Below are 16,412 nucleotides of genomic sequence, written 5' to 3'. Positions count from 1 at the left end.
AAAATAAATTAATATAACCTATGAGGTGTTTCCCATCCTATAATAAGTCATATAAAATGGAACCATATGATATGTAGCTTTTTGGATATGGTTTCTTTTACTTGGCTTAATGCATTTGAGATTCACCTATGTCATGTGAATCAAGCCCATTCCTTTTTATTCCTGAGCAACCTCTCTTTGAATGGGTTTGCTAAAGTTTATCAGTTTACCATTTGAAGAACATATGCATTGTCTCATTTTTAGACTTTAAAAATAAAAACCTCTATAAATATATAAATGTATTTGCATAAATATAGCTTTTATTTCTCTTGAGTAATTATCTGGAAGTAAGGTTGTTGGGATGTATCAAGGGCATGTGTCTAACTTTATTAAAAATTGCGAAACTATTTTCCAAGGATGCTGTAACATTTTGCATTTCTACCAGCAATATATGAGATTTCCAGTTGCTCTGTATCCTTCTAAGTAACATGATGTCGCTAATTTTTAAATTTTCTTTTTAACTATTTGAAAAATGCCTGGCAGCAGCCCTATGTGGCCCCTGACCTGGGAGCAGCCCAATAGAATGGGGGCGGCTGTGTGCTGAGGAGCCGATCAAGTCTACCATGGGTGAGAGGCCTGGCCAGAGCTATGGCAGTGGAGCTATGGATCCTTCATAGTGACAGATTTTGGAGTACTTCTGTCTCCTCTGTGTAGTTGATAGTTTGGGTGGTGAAGAGATGCCTGACCACGTTAAAACCTTTCTCCAGGACCTTGGCAGGAGAATCAAATATTCCATCAAGGGTACTTCTACAGTCTCCAAACTCCATGCTTGAATCCAGCAAAAGGGAGAGGAGCAGCACTGAAGAAGGGCAAGTAGTGTCCTGGCACAGAGAAGAGCCAAGAATATAGAGTAAGAGTGAGAGAGTGAGCCATGTATTGTTAGTAGAACTTTTTGGTGTTGCACTTGGAATGGTGGAGTGTTCTGGTCCAGTCTCCTCCTGTTTTATTGAGTGTTTATTCTTCTGCTTTGGTCAGTGACACCCTGAATTATTGGTGATCTATCACGATATGGAGGTGCTCGGTCATGGCTGGAATTCTTCTTTATATCAATCTCCAGTGCTCATTGGGTGCTCCATTGTTTGTGCCTAGCAAAGTTGTGAATGTCATTTGGTTTCAAGATATAGCTGATCTGGCATTTGAGAAACCAGTAAGGAAGCCTCACCCATTTCCTAGTGTCTGCAAAATAATTGCTGACTTGCTCTCCAACCTTTCACTGCAGGCTCTTTTCCTCAATCAAGGAGTGTTTGTGAGTCTCTTTCCCATCCATCTTGTTGTTCAGCTGGTTAGTCTCCTGCATATGTCTCTTCTCTACACACTGTGCTGCTTCAGATATTGTTGGTTCAGTAAAGGAACTGGAGCACACCAGCAGTTGTCTAACATAGAAAGGAATTGGTCTTACTGCTTTGGGTTTGGTTTGCCCTTGGCTTTTCTCATGGCAATGCAGTCTTCATTACCAGTGCAGCCTTATTATCAGTGGCTGCCTCTTCTCTATCCTTGTTCCTTTATTCCTCTATCCTTGTTCTTTATCAGTGCCAATGAAGCCAAGATCCCTGGCACAGTGTACCTCTTCCAGTTGTGCCTCTTGCCCTTGGTGGTCTTGCTAAGCAACAGACTCTTACAGGACAGTCTACCTGCAGTCTGCCCTGAGCAGCTTAACCTGTTTAGGGCAGTTCCCTTCACTGCATCTATCTCCTGCCAAATTGAAGGCTACTGACATGCAAAGGGCATGGGTGAGATAGGAGGGAGGCTGTATTCACTTCCCCCTGCCAGGGATGGCAGAACTCACTCTGCCAAGGTTCTTCTGTGTATTCCCTTCTTTCTGAGGAATCAGAATTTTTGTCTCTGGTGCACATAAGGCAGAATCTTCCTGACACCAGTGTGTGGATTTTTAACACCATCACGAGTCTGAAAGGAACACAGGTTTTTCTGCAGCTATTTTCTGGCATTTGCCAGTCCCTGTGCCTGGACTGATTTGAATACTTTGTTTTTCTTCTTGTGCCATTTACTCCCACTCCCCACCTTTCCTTCATGCCATCTACTACCCTTGGATGAATGAATTTCATAATTCTAGCTGTTGTATTTTGTGGATTTGTTTCGCGCGCGCGCGCGCGCGCGTGTGTTTCTGTGTTTCTGTGAAGCACATCCATTTGATGTGGGAGGTAAAGGAGTGTTCCAGTTGCTCCTGGTCACTTCCTTTATGGCCATCACTGTCTTGCTTTTCGTAACTCAGTTTAGCTATTGGTCTCTCTTGCTCCACTGCAAAAAAATAAACATAAAAAATAAAAAAGCCTGAAGGGATGGGACAGGAGGAAACGCCTCACAGACAGATCTACTGGGCTTTGAAGTGATTTTTTTTCTTTCCCTTGAAGAGGAACATGCTATTTTCACTGGTACATTTGAAGTCCCCCAAGTATGGGAAGGTACCAATTCTGGAGAAGTGCCACTGCAACATAACGCTCAGAGAACCTGAACTTTTCAACTCTGTTAGTATTGGGGGCAGAAATTCACTGTTGGCCACTGCCAGGTCTGTTTTCATATTTCAAAGGAATATTGGGTGATGCGAATAGGAACTGAGGGTTAAACTCATTAAACCCATCAATCCTGTGATTGGTGGGTATTTTGCCATCATTTTAAGACATGAAATGTGGGAGGCAGATGTCAAAATACTTGTACAATTTTAAAATGTCAAGTTTCACATGATACAATTAAAGCTTGTTTCTAACAAAATAAATTTTAAAAAAGTCTGGTTGTGTCTAATTGTGGTTTTAATTTGCATTAATGATATTAAGCATCTTTTTATATGCTTATTTGCCATCTGTATATCTCCTTTGCTGAAGGCTCAACTCTTTACTCATTTTTATCAGGGTTCTTGCTTTCTTATTGTTGAGTTTTGAGAGTTTTTAAACATCCTTTTAAAGAAATGTGATTTCTATTGACTTATCTTCAGGTTACCAATTTTATTCTCACTGTGTCATGTGTACAAAATCTTCATTGCAATTACTGTTTCATTTCCAGCATTTCTACTACCCCTCCCTGCCTCCCCCATCCCTCCCTCCCTTCCTTTCTTCCTTCCTTCCTTTTCCTTATTTCCTTTTTTGTTTTTTGAGATGGAGTCTAGCTCTGCGGCCCAGGCTGGAGTGCAGTGGTGCAATCATGGTTCATTGCAACCTCCACCTCCCGGATTCAAGTGATTCTCCTGCCTCAGCCTCCTGAGTAGCTGGGATTACAGGTGCCTGCCACCACACCCAGCTAATTTTTTTTTTTTGTATTTTTTGTAGAGATGGGGTTTCACTGTGTTGGCCAACTGGTCTCGAACTCCTGACCTCGTGATCTGCCCGCCTCAGCTTCCCAAAGTGCTGGGATTACAAGTGTGAGCCACCGCACCTGGCCCCTTCTATTTCACTCTCTGGGATTTCCCATCTGATCTTGAATTCTAAAGAACATTTTGTAGCCATGAACAAATTAGTCATAATAATTTAAAATTCCTGTCAGATAACATTAACGTCCATGTCATATCTGAGTGTGGTTCTGTTGATTGCTTTGTCTTTGTCAATGTGTTGTTCCATATTGCCTTTTTATGGACCTCATATTTTTTTGTTGGGAGCTGGACATTTTATGTAGGACATAGAACTGAGCTAAATAAGTTTTAACGCTAGTAATAGAAATGACTTTCTTTCTACTCTTCATAGATTCAAAGCTGTGAACTTGCAGTCTGCTTAGATTTTTTTGTGTTAAAAGAATGGGAGCCGTGTTCTTTCCAGTTCACATCCTGATCAGAAGCTCAGAAGTATCCTTGGAAAGTTTAAGCAGGGGCATTATATGATCTGATTGATTTATACTCTAAATGTTATGCTGAGTCCTGGGTGTTAACTGGATGGCAGGAAAACAAAAGAAGAAATGGGAATACCACTTAAATTAAGAGACTATTGCAGCAGTTAAGTAGTTAAATTATCTTAGTTTGGGTTCAGAAATATATTGTTTGCAAATTGTTGGCCTACTTAACAGATTGAGTCAAAATATTGTATAAGGTGATTACATACAAGCCAGTTGAATGTTCAAGGACATCTGCCAGAAACCTCTTGACTCCATTTTTACAAAAGTTGATCTGTAGCCCCTATACATGGCAATAATCATGTATAGGATCGTGTATAGGATCATAATAGACCCACATAGGAATGAGGGGTCTATTAAAAGCCACTTCTAATTAATAAAAGTGAAACAAAGTCACCTGCCCCAAACCAGATTATAGTAGTCCTTCCTCTGCATTTCCACAGGGGCTACCCGTTGCAGTTCTCTGAGTATCCAACACTTTTCTGGGATTTTAGTCCTTCTCTACCTCTCTTCACTCACCTTCCTTCACTCTTGGTTTATTCTCTAAGCTCCAGTATTCTTTCTAGGTTTTCAATACCACAGGCTGACTATAGCTTTAGGATTCTTGCTGCATCTGACCTATTTGCCTAGGCCGTTCACACCTGTGACTAAAGATGCTGTGAATTGCAATATATCAAGAAGAAAATGGATATAAAATTTCAATGAAGCATTGTATTAGCTAATAAATCTACAATCTAGAAGCAGCTATGCACTGCCCTTTAGGCAACATTGTTTATCCATAGATGATCATGAACACACGTTGACAAAAGTGAACAATCTGGCAAAAATCCATTAGATCCTTCAGTGACAGTAGTTCCTGGACCATTCTGGATCTTCTCCAAATGTTTTATTTAGTTGGGTCTTTTGAAAATATAAAGTGTACAATACTTTATATTGTTACTGGGGCTTTCTCAGGATGTATGCTGTAGACTAGTTTCACGCAGTTGTTCCTGGGCTTGAAAACGTGGGAAAATGTTAGTTCCTGTTATCTCCCATGATCTCAGTTTTCATTGTCTCATTCTTTATTCTTCTCTTAATTTTGTTTCAGAATGTTTTCATTTCTGGCCCTCATGGATCAAATCAGGATTTCCTAAAATACGTAATGTGACAATAAAAAGTGGAACATATTTTTATTTGGTAAAAGCCAAGGTTGCTTCTTCCAATGAGTGTTAAATCTTCCCATCACCCTCATCCCATGCATACTGGGGCATCACCATGCACCATTAATATGAGTGGTGAATGTCTGGAGTAGGTATGAGGTCCTCAATGGCACAAGCATGATTGTCAGATAAATTGCACAACACCCATCCTGATTTGAATTTCAGACAAACAGTGAATGCTTTTGTAGTAAAATTATGTGCCAGATATTGAATGGGAAGTACTTATAGTAAAAGCATTCGCCGTTCAACTAAAATTCAAATTTATCTGGGAGTCCTCTGTTTTTATTAGTTAAATCTGGCAACCCTAGCCACACACACTGTCTTATCAAACTTCAAGAAACCTACCAAGCAAAAACCCTTTAAGTTTAGCTATTATTTCATTAAAAAAAATTGTCATTGCACAATGTATAATGAAGACACACAGTCTTTGGGCTGACCCAAGGTGGAAGTTTTGAGCACAGTTGCCCTACAGCCAGTGAGCCCTGCATCGCCTCCCGTGGAAGCCTGGGCCTGCAGAACAGCTTTCTCCCTTTGTCTCATAACCATGTTCACCAACAAGAATGTGAATTCACCAGCTGCCCAACTGAAGAGATTCAAGAACAAGGGAAAAGACCGTACAGAAATGAAGCATTATAGCTGACCCACTATTGGCTCTTCTCACAGTTCCTGATAGGTCATCTTTAGCATGTGGTTACTTATGTAATCTTACCCAGACACTTACAAACCTTTGTTGCAACAGAATCCTGCAGCCCCATTAGGTGCTGTTGAGAAAATTCTTCCTACTTTAGTTTGGCTCCTTCATCACAATAATCTAGAAGTATTAGTAGATACAGGCTGGGCTGTTTCCTACCTTACTGATGGTCTGAATGAATGGATTGACATGGTCGTGAAAACAGAAGTTGTGACCCAACTCAGGAAGCTTCTAGGAGCTTCTGAATTGCCAGTTGTGACTCCTGCACTAAGAGCCATAGGGAATATTGTCACTGGTACAGATGGACAGACTCAGGTTGTTAATGATGCAGGAGCACTCACCATCTTTCCCAGCCTAAAACTAACGTTCAGAAGGAAGCTACATGGACTATGTCAACCATCATAGCTGGCCTTCAGGACCAGATACAGCAACCTGTGAATTATAGATTAGTCAGTGTTCTCTCTAAGGCAGATTTTAAGACACAAAAGGAAGCCGTAGGGGCTGTGACCAACTCTACAAGTGGTGGAACAGTTGAACAGATCGTATACCTTGTTCATTGTGGCATAATAGAACCATTGACAAACCCCTTAACTGTGAAAGATACCAAGATTATTCTGGTTACTCTGGACGCCATTTCAAATATCTTTCAGGTTGCTGAGAAACTAGGTGAAACTGAGAAACTTAGTATAATGATTGAAGAATGTGGAGGCTTAGACAAAACTGAAGCTCCACAAAACCATGCAAATGAGGTTGTATATAAGACTTCAATAAGCTTCGTTGGGAAGTACTTTTCTGTAGAGGAAGAGAAAGATCAAAATGTGCCAGAAACTACCCCTGAAAGCTATGCCTCCCATGTTCAGAATGAGACTCTTGCAATATTTCACATTTAGATCATGTACGCTGAGGCATACAGTTGTTGTGTCCTATGTTTGGTATAAGTTTGTGTTGCTGTTTCTCTAAGAACTATTTTTAAATGTGTTTTGTTATTGTAGGATTTTTTAACACTGAAACTATACTTGAACAGTTCCAAAATGTATATACCATATGAAGCTTATCCTCTGAATGGGTTTCGTATTTCTACGTGGAATTTCATATCTCTTGGCATCCTATAAATAAAGATTAAAGTCCATTCTTTTATTTACTTTGAAAAAAATAACCAAGACTGTAAACCCATACGTCAATTTAAAAAATTAACTTATGGTTATGCTTTTCTAATAAATATTTAGGTTCCCCATATTTTTATCTAGGTCTTATCTGTGGTCACACATAACTTCAATATAGACATAATCATACTGTATAACTTGTCTTATCTTTTTTTTCAGTTATATACATTTTTCACTTTGCTAAGTAGTTTTTATATTTGTAACTTTAATAGCTTCATGTTTTATGATTTTTATTAAGGAAAAATCTATTGTTAGATAGTCTGGCTCTTTATATTATACACTGCTGCATATAATAGTGTAAAATACTATTATGGCATATTATCCACATATTGTATTATTAAATGTTTTTATGCATGTGGCTTTTTACTTCTGGATGGTATATTTAGGATATCGATAAATGTAAATATTAGATGGCTATTGATTGAATGTTTGTTTCTCCCCAAAATTTACATGTTGAAACACTAATTCCCAGTGTGATGATATTTGGAGATAGGGCCTTTGGGAAGTGGTCATGAGGATAAAGCCCTCATGATGGAATCAGTGACCTTCTAAGAGACACAAGAGACTGCCTGCCTGCCCCTGCCCCTGCCCCCACCACGCTCTCTCTCTCTGCTATGTGAAAACATAACCAGGAAGAGGACCCTCACCAGAAACCACAATGGCTGTCACCTTGACTTTGGACTTTCCAGTCTCCAGAACTGTGAGAAATAAATTTCTGTTGTTTAAGCCACCCAGTTTACATCATTTTTGTTATAGCAGTCCAAATGACAAAGACATTGATGGGAAGGTATAGCCATTTTAATAACATGCTGTAGATTACTTTCTAAATTTTTATGCCATTTTCACTCCTAACTTTGTTATGAGTTTTGTTTTAAATATATATTTATGATTTTATTTTACTTTGACAGATAAAATTATATGTACTTATTGTGTACAACATAATGCTGTAACATGTATGTACATTGTGGAATGACTAAATCTAGCTAATTACCATATGTATTACCACTAATAGTTATCATTTTTGTGGTGAGAAAACTCTCCTAGAATTTTTATAGAATACGGTATATTGTTATTAACTATAGTTTCCATGTTGTACAATAGAAAGACAGATACGGCATGATCTCACTCATATGTGAACTAAAAAAGCTGATGTCACAGAACTAGAGAGTAGAAGGTGGTTGGTTACTTGGGGCCGGGGTGATTTGGCTGATGTTGATCAAAGGATAAAAAATTTCAGTTAGGTAGGAGAAATAAGTTCAAATATGTATATTTTTATACATAGATTCACTGATGTTATGTTTTCTTTTGGTAATTATTGCTTTAAGATTTTTTTTATCAAATCAACTTTTGGGATTTAAATGTTTTTGCTTATTTTAATTTATTATGCACTAAATAGCTGTGTGATGTATTACCTAGAAAGAAATTTTCTCAATAAATGATTTTGTCTTTATGTCTAAGTTTTATGCATTTTTGTATTATTTCATTCAATATTTTTTCAAAGCTAAGAAAGTTATTTTAAAAAATAGATAAATATTAAATTTATCTTCTAGCAATTTAGAATTCTTCTTGTTTAATTTTTCTGGAATTTATTTTAGAGTAAAGTCCTTTCTCAGTTCCATTTTTCAAATGCGAAAATACAATTCTGTAGCATTTAGAAAAATAATTTTGAAAGAAGAGATTTTTTAAATGACATTAATTAGAGGAGATGTGGCTCAAATGATCAACAGAGAAATAGGAAAATATTTACAAATGGTAATTTATTATAATTGTTGATAGATTTATTAAGTGGGAATAAGTAAAAGCAAGAAAATTCAAAAGGTTTTTAGATCATTAAAAACATCCATGTCTAAAAATTAAATCAGTCCCAAGAAAATCTTTACAGAAGCAACCCATTTTACCCTAAGATTTCAACAGTTTCTTGATTAGATTAACACAATTCCCCCAAATGTCCACAGGAATTAGCCTAAATGATAGTCATTGTTAGAAAAGTTAATTTTTAGAGCTATGTAAGGATAAAAAGAAATGAAGAAATTATGATGGAATTTAGAAAAAGTGCTATTGTTGAGTATGAATTTTTTACCTACTTGTCAAACACTCTAATATACTCATTTTCATATTAAAATAAACCTATGGAGTATTATCATTTTTATTTTATATACGAATTTGAGATTTAGTAGTTAAGCAACTACACTCACATTATATAAAGTGTCAGAATCCCTATTTAAATTCTAGTTTGCTTGAATGCAAAGCCTATTTTAAAAATCACTTTGCTATACTATTTAATACCTTAAAACATGGACAAAGATGCTTTCATATGAACACTACTGTATACAATTTTGCTTCATCTCCTACAAATATTCCATATAAGGTTATAATTTGGACTTAAGTTTCTTAAACTTTGATAAAATGGCAGTCCATCTGCACATTGATGAATGTTTCATTCAAAAGAGATAAACAAACAATATTGGGCACTTACATGGCACAGTTTGAGCATTATATAGTGAAAAGGTAATGATCTTGTATGGTACCTTCTCACAGGGAATTTCCCTTCTACGTAGGTTAGTTAGGTAAATAAGTTCAAGATGATATTACAGATTGTAGCAAACAATTTTGGGGTGCTTAAGTTGTTGCCCATGTTTCTGACAACTTTCTGTATCCAAAGGGTTTGGGCACTCATGCTGTGCATCTTCTCTGTTAGCTACTACTGGTTCATCCTGTGGCCCACTAATTCTAGCAGGTTCAACCATTCTCTATCAGTATGAGTTGAGCTCTGAATGCTGATGAATCCTTGCATATTGCTAGACCATATAAATAAACACAAGAGCTATGTGGCAGTCATATGACAGTATGTGGCTGGAGAAAATTACAAAACTGGTTTGCAAAGATAGAAAATCAAACAGAAATGAATAAGGAGCCAAGATGAGAGACTGAGAAAGAAAATCCAATATATTTTTTCACATCCAGTCTTTTTTTCTGAGGGTGATTACATTCATTTTCTATTTCTATAATTACCACTTAACATTTGGTAGAGTTGTTGCCACTGAAATAAAAGTCTCAGATAATACATACCATAATAAGAGACTGTCCTGGATACAGAAGGCAGCAAAAAGAATACTGTTGTCAGTTTATTGTGGATGAGGGCTAGCAAACAGGCAGGACTTCATTGTTAGCTGAATTTTGAATGATGAGCTGTGTCTATCAGTTAAACAGACTAGGAAGTTGGGAAGAGAATTCTAAATACAGTTTGACAGAAAAGCAAAGACCATAAGGCTTGATGTGGTGACGTGGTGACTCTGAACTCTTCCATCTGATAATCCTTAGTATCCTTAACCTGAATTGTTATGTTCCTGACATGTGTAGACAGGGTATTGAAAGAAATGTTTTCAGAGAAAAAAGCTTGGTTTATTAATTACATGGAAGTGCTGGCCGTGCAACTGAATGTTGGATTCTAGTCAAGCACAATATACTGAAATAGATCAAATGACTCTAGTGAGTTGAAGGGTACATGCATTTTTATATCTACAGAAGTTGAAAAAAAAAAAACCCACACAAGTATTCCATCATTCATGGTCTCTGCAGACTTAATCTTCAAGCTTTGAAATATCTTGTTCTCCTTCAGTATCTATATAAAAGCACCCATTTAAAAAATGAAATAGCTTTCCAATGTACTCCACTATTGTCTTAATTGTTGGAACTTGAAGTTTTTCCTTGGAGGTCAGCTTTGGTGAAGTTGGTCCTCTGCTGTGTCCTGGCCTGACTTTCCATCTTCACCAGCTGTTGCAGTGCTATTACCAGGTGGGAAGGAATCATGGCAACTCCTCAGCAGTCCGTAGTAATCCAGCTCCCAGAGCAGCCAAGTCATTGCTCTACCAGCCATGAGAATAGCATTCCAGAATTACCTTTATTCCCAGCGTTTCCATGGTCAACACCTGGCTCAGTTACTAATAGGAAGAATCTCACCGAACATTCCAGGGCCCAGGTGAAATTTTTATTTACTTATTTTTTATTTTTTTTAGAGCAGGAGAAGCTGAAATATATCAAAGCAGCCAAATAACAGTAAGATCCGGTCTCTAATATATTTTACTTCATTCCACAGAGTATGATGTGGCAAGATAAGCTTTAATTTCATTTCTCCTTTCAGACCCTGTATGCATTCCTTCCTTATTCAAGGAATACACCTTTGGAATAAGTATGCAAACTTTTTAATAGAATAAGGCAGCTGACTTATGCTGTGAAAGACAGCCAAGAGAGAAAGGTTTTATATTTTACAATGGCTCTAACTCTTAAGTATCTATCCCATCCCATCTAGTGATTCATTGAATTTCCATTGAACAGCAGCAGAGCCTCTTATGTAACTCCTTGAAGATTGAGCCTGGAGCCCTAGGGTCAAGGACGAGCAGCAGAGGAGGCTCAAGGGGCATGAAAGAAAGCGAGAAGGAGAGTGTTCAGAGTGAAGTAGCTATTTTTTAGGCATAAAGAGTGCATTTGTAAGGAGTGAAGGAAATATCTGTGCATTCTTGCTGCTTTGTGTGCTTCAGTGACTATCTAGTACAAATGCATTTGTTCTGATAATGCACTACGGGTCCTCCCAGACATTTTGGAACTGAAAAGGGAATATACTGCTCTTCTTCCATTACACAATCTCATTCTTGTCTTTGTTTTCAATCTGTGTTTTGCCCCTGCTCTATAGGACTGTTTATGCTCTGATCAAGCTGATTTATTGATAATTCTTAGATACATCAGGTTTCTAGTTAATCATTCTTTATGCAAAAGATTTTGTTTTGGAAATTTATAACATATATTTACTTATTGGCAGGTACATGAATTTAACATTTTTATAAATACTGGTAATTTTCTCTCCAAATAGGTAGTACCTATTGAACATAAATGTAGTTTAAATTGAATTTACCATTAAAAGTGCTGACGAGAATACTTCAGTCTTATTGCCATTTAAAAGCTATATGATATCAAACTAAAATGTTTGCTAATCTAGTGGTAAATTTTGTTAATCTGATTCTAGTTTTAACTTGCATTTATTTAATGTCATGAGTTTTAGTATTTAATGTCATGAGTTTTAGTATTGTTTGAAATGTTTATAAGCTATTTCTGTTTTTCTTTGTGTTTGTCTTTTGTGGTTACATTTTTATGCTCTTCATAGGATTTCCGATTACATTTTTGTTTTTTCTTATTTGTAAGAGTTTTCTGTATGTTAAAAAATATATCTTTTATCTGTCATATTGTTACAAATATTTTTTCTTTGGTTGTTTTATCTTTGACTTATTATGGATATATACCCTAGTAAAAATCTACTAAGATTAATAAGAGAAGCTAGTTGGATAAATAATAACCTTACAAAACTCATAGGTCTTATCTATACTGAAAACAATTTGTTTGAGTTGAAAATGAAGAACAATAAAATGCTGACAAAACTATAAAATATTTTGGAATAAATTTTAAAAGACTGATCAGTATCTCCACAGAGAAATCTATACATTGTATTAAGGGAAAAAGATCTGAATAAAGTTTCAAGTCATACCATGTTTCAGGATGCAGAATATTTCTTTTCTATTTTCAAATAAATATAAACATTTAACAAAGTGCTACTTTACTTTTTTTTCCTTAAAAAAAAGCATGTCACGTTTAAAACTAAAATGGATAAATATGAGAAAACGGCTTCTGAAATTATGAAACAATCAAATAGTGATCGGGTTCTTGGCTTGTCAGATACTAAAGCTGGCTACAAAGTCACTAGAATAAAAAAATGATAATAGCAAAGGAATAGGTAAATAGTAAAAGAGAACCAGAAATATATGTACTATATGCAGAAATGTGATATGTGACAATTGTTGCATTTCAGTTCATTTATTGAAGCAGATGGTTTCTTTAATAAGTGGTGCTAGCAGAAAATGGCTATTCAATGGAAAAAATACAAGTATATTGTCCTGTCTCACATTATGTAGAAGTTGAAATGTAGCATAGATAATAGTTTAAATATTAAAAAATAAAAAGTGTGGAAGAAAACATAGAAAAACATTTTAAAATATCTTAAAGAATATTTGTTTAAGCAAGAAAACAAACCCACAAACCTTAAAAACTCCCTAAAGATTAAAAGGTATATAAGCCCAGAAAAAACATATAAGCAAAATTAAGCTAAAAGCAATAGTCTCAGGGAAATAATTACAGTATTTCTGTCAGATAAAGAGTTAATATATAGAGTTTACCAAAAGCATTGATAAGAAAAAGAGAGCAGTCAACAGACAAGAGGCAAAGTGGAATTATATAAACAGGAAACGCAGGTAAGAAGGAAACCCAAATGCCAGTAAATCAGTAGATGATATTAAACCTCCATTGTAGCAAAAAAATGTAAATTAAAAAAATGAGCTTATACTTTTTGCTCATTACATTATCAAAAAATAAAAAGCGACAAAGCTCAATGCTGTCAGAAAGGTAGGCAAAGGGCATTCGTGTATTGGAAGTTGGAGGTTGTCAGGTAATAATGAAAATTAGTAATTAAAAATATATATAGCCTTTTATCTAGCAATCCCATTTCTGGGAATCTTTCTTATATAAATCAAAACACTAACATATAAAGATTTTACTTTATAAAATGGTAATGTATTCTGTGGTGAAAAAAAAACCTAGAAAAATCATTAACATCCATTCACGTAGCAATGGTTAGGAAACAGAGGCATTTACGCTCTGCAGATCTGAGCATCAACTGAAATAAATCAGTTTTTTCTTTTTTAGAGTAGAAGATTAATGAAACAATGTCCAATCCATAACCACCATGAAGTCTTTTGAATGTCATTGGTAATTCAATGGGATATCATGTGGCTATCATAAAATGAATTTGATCTATATTTATTGACTTGAAGGGATGCCCATAACCTGTTTAAGGATGAAAGAAGTAAGTAACAGAGAAATGAGTATCATATGATCTTACTGTTAAAACAGCAGATAAAAAGGAAACTAAACATAGTTGGAGATGGGGCCCAGGAAAAGACAGGATAGCATTAAGAAAGGAAAAATACTTTTGCCAAATAGAAAAAAAGGTACAATACTAAGGGAAAATTCCACCTTATTTCACAATCGCACAGAAAAGGATCAAGTAACATTTAACATCCTGATGAAGAGCATGCTGCTGAAAACACTGCTCTGGAAAGTGGTGACTCTGTGATGCTTCCCCATATGCCCAAATTCCGAGGAGAAATCCCCCAACTAACAGGTACTCTTTAACATTTCCTGACTCACAAACTTGTGTATACCTTTCAGCCTCAGAGTGGCTGTCAATCCTAAACAAGCCACATAACAGTTGTTTCCAGCAATGGCAATGTAGTCTTGGGGTTAAAAGCAAAACTTTGTCTATGAACAGATGATTGGTTAAAGAAAATGTGGTGGAGGCCGAGGCGGGTGGATCATGAGCTCAGGAGTTCAAGACTAGCCTAGCCAACATGGTGAAACCCCGTCTCTACTAAAAATGTAAAAATTAGCCAGGCGTGGTGGGTGCCTGTAATCCCAGCCATTTGGGAGGCTAAGGCAGGAGAATCGCTTGAATCTGGGAGACGGATGTTGCGGTGAGCTGAGATCAAACCACTGCACTCCAGCCTGGGTGACAGAGTAAGACTCTGTCTCAAAAAAAAAAAAAAGGAAATTGTGTGTGTGTGTGTGTGTGTGTGTGTGTATCAAGTAATATCTCTATATATTACTTGAACATAAAAAAGAATAAAATCATGTCTTTCGCAGCCACATGGATGGAACTGGAGGGCATTGTCTTAAGTGAAATAACTCAGAAACAGAAATTCAAATACCATCTGTTCTCATATGTTGGAGCTAAACACAGGGTACACATGGACATACAGAGTGGAGTAATAGACATTGGAGACTCCAAAAGATGGGACAGTAGGAGGGATAAAAAAAATTACTTGTTGGGTACAATGTTCACTATTCAGGTGATGGATACACTAAAAGCCCAAGTTCTACCACTATGCAACATATGCATGGTGCATATATTCTACCACTAGGCAACATATGCATGGGGCATGTATTCTACCACTATGCAGCATATGCATGGTGCATAATACATACATAGGAAGTCTGTATTTGTACCTCCTCAATCTATAAAAATTAAAAAAAATTTTAAAGCACAACTTAGGTCTTTAATCCCTCGAAATTTTAGTTTATCTGTAAAACAGGATGGTAATGTCTGGGTTTTATTGTAAGTATTTCATAAAGTAGCGTATGCAATTTATGAGTCAATAGGAAGCTATCAGTAAATAATGGCAATTATTATTGGGACATATGTGTATTGTCTTCCTAGTTGTATTTTCAGCAATTTCTTGAAGGTTCAGGGAAAGTGATCACAAGTGGTCCCTTGGCTCCTGTCTCCAAGGCACAAATTTTGATGGTCAAGTATTACATGAAAGAGAGAGACTAAGCTGAATAGCTGGGCCGGGGGTCCCACCGGGATGAGATCACTAACAGTTCTTTATTGATAACTACCAGAGGCAGAGACTATATTTTTTCCCCAATATGTGTTACCCATTTTCCACTATAAAATAGTCCCAATTTTATGCTGGGTGGTAATGTGCCTGTCTAAATGACGACATTGTTTAACTCTACTTGCAGCATGGTTGCCTTGTAACTCTGCAGAATTGTTAAGAGGGACTTCTTTAGCATTACCTGAAGAGAATTGGTTTATCTGAGGGGAGAATTTCTTTTGTTTTCCTTCTCTTTCCAGGTAACAGAAATGTTTATGCAATTGCTGGGATTTCAATAAAGATCGTATGCTATGAGGTAATCTTACAAATAAAAACCACCTGCTAAAATGATATAACAGAAAGGTTCAAGGACCCTAGACTCTTTATTACAGTGGGGAATCATAATAGTTCTGAGATTCATATCTCTGGATGTCTTTTAAAGGAATCTGTATTATTTAGGCTGCTCTTACCTTGAGGTTCTCACTATATGCAACCATACTTGATCTAACTAATATGGTTAAGTCCTTAATTCTTCCTTAAGGCCTACAGTTTAAAAGGTTATCAGGAATGGGAGAGATTTAAAAAAAATGATATTTAAATTTGTTAGATATTTTCTGAGAAGTATAAGGTGAAATTTTAAAATCATAATATCAGACTCAATAACACATGGCACAGTGTTGATAAGATTACCTGATATGCCAAGACTGTCAGCAGAGCAGAGCCTGGATCCGTTGTCACAAAATTGCCTAGAAATTCTTAATTTCAGGTCAAGGCTTTCCAACTAACTACAAAGGTAAAGCAGTATGGATGAGCAATAGGGTCAATTCTCATAAAGTTCAATGAGGACATTATAAAACAGGTTTTCATTTCCTTTTATGAGGTTTAATGCCAAAGTATGTCAGTTATTTTTGCCAGAGAGAGCTGTTCCTGCACCTAAGTCACTCATAAAACTTTTCATGATCCAAGGAGGACTGAAAATCTACTCAATTGCCCAAAAGTCTCTATTTATATC

At 36.3% G+C, this 16,412-nt stretch overlaps 2 pseudogenes; both read left to right on the top strand.

Annotated features, from left to right (window-relative positions):
- Window positions 1-677: 677 nt before the first annotated feature.
- On the top strand, window positions 678-1,778 carry LOC104675294 (annotated as a pseudogene).
- A 636-nt stretch (window positions 1,779-2,414) lies between these two features.
- On the top strand, window positions 2,415-6,650 carry LOC104675293 (annotated as a pseudogene).
- Window positions 6,651-16,412: the final 9,762 nt, after the last annotated feature.

This window comes from Rhinopithecus roxellana, chromosome 6 (assembly GCF_007565055.1).
Source record: "Rhinopithecus roxellana isolate Shanxi Qingling chromosome 6, ASM756505v1, whole genome shotgun sequence".
Lineage (NCBI taxonomy): Eukaryota > Metazoa > Chordata > Mammalia > Primates > Cercopithecidae > Rhinopithecus > Rhinopithecus roxellana.
This window is presented reverse-complemented; position numbering and strand designations above follow the sequence as displayed.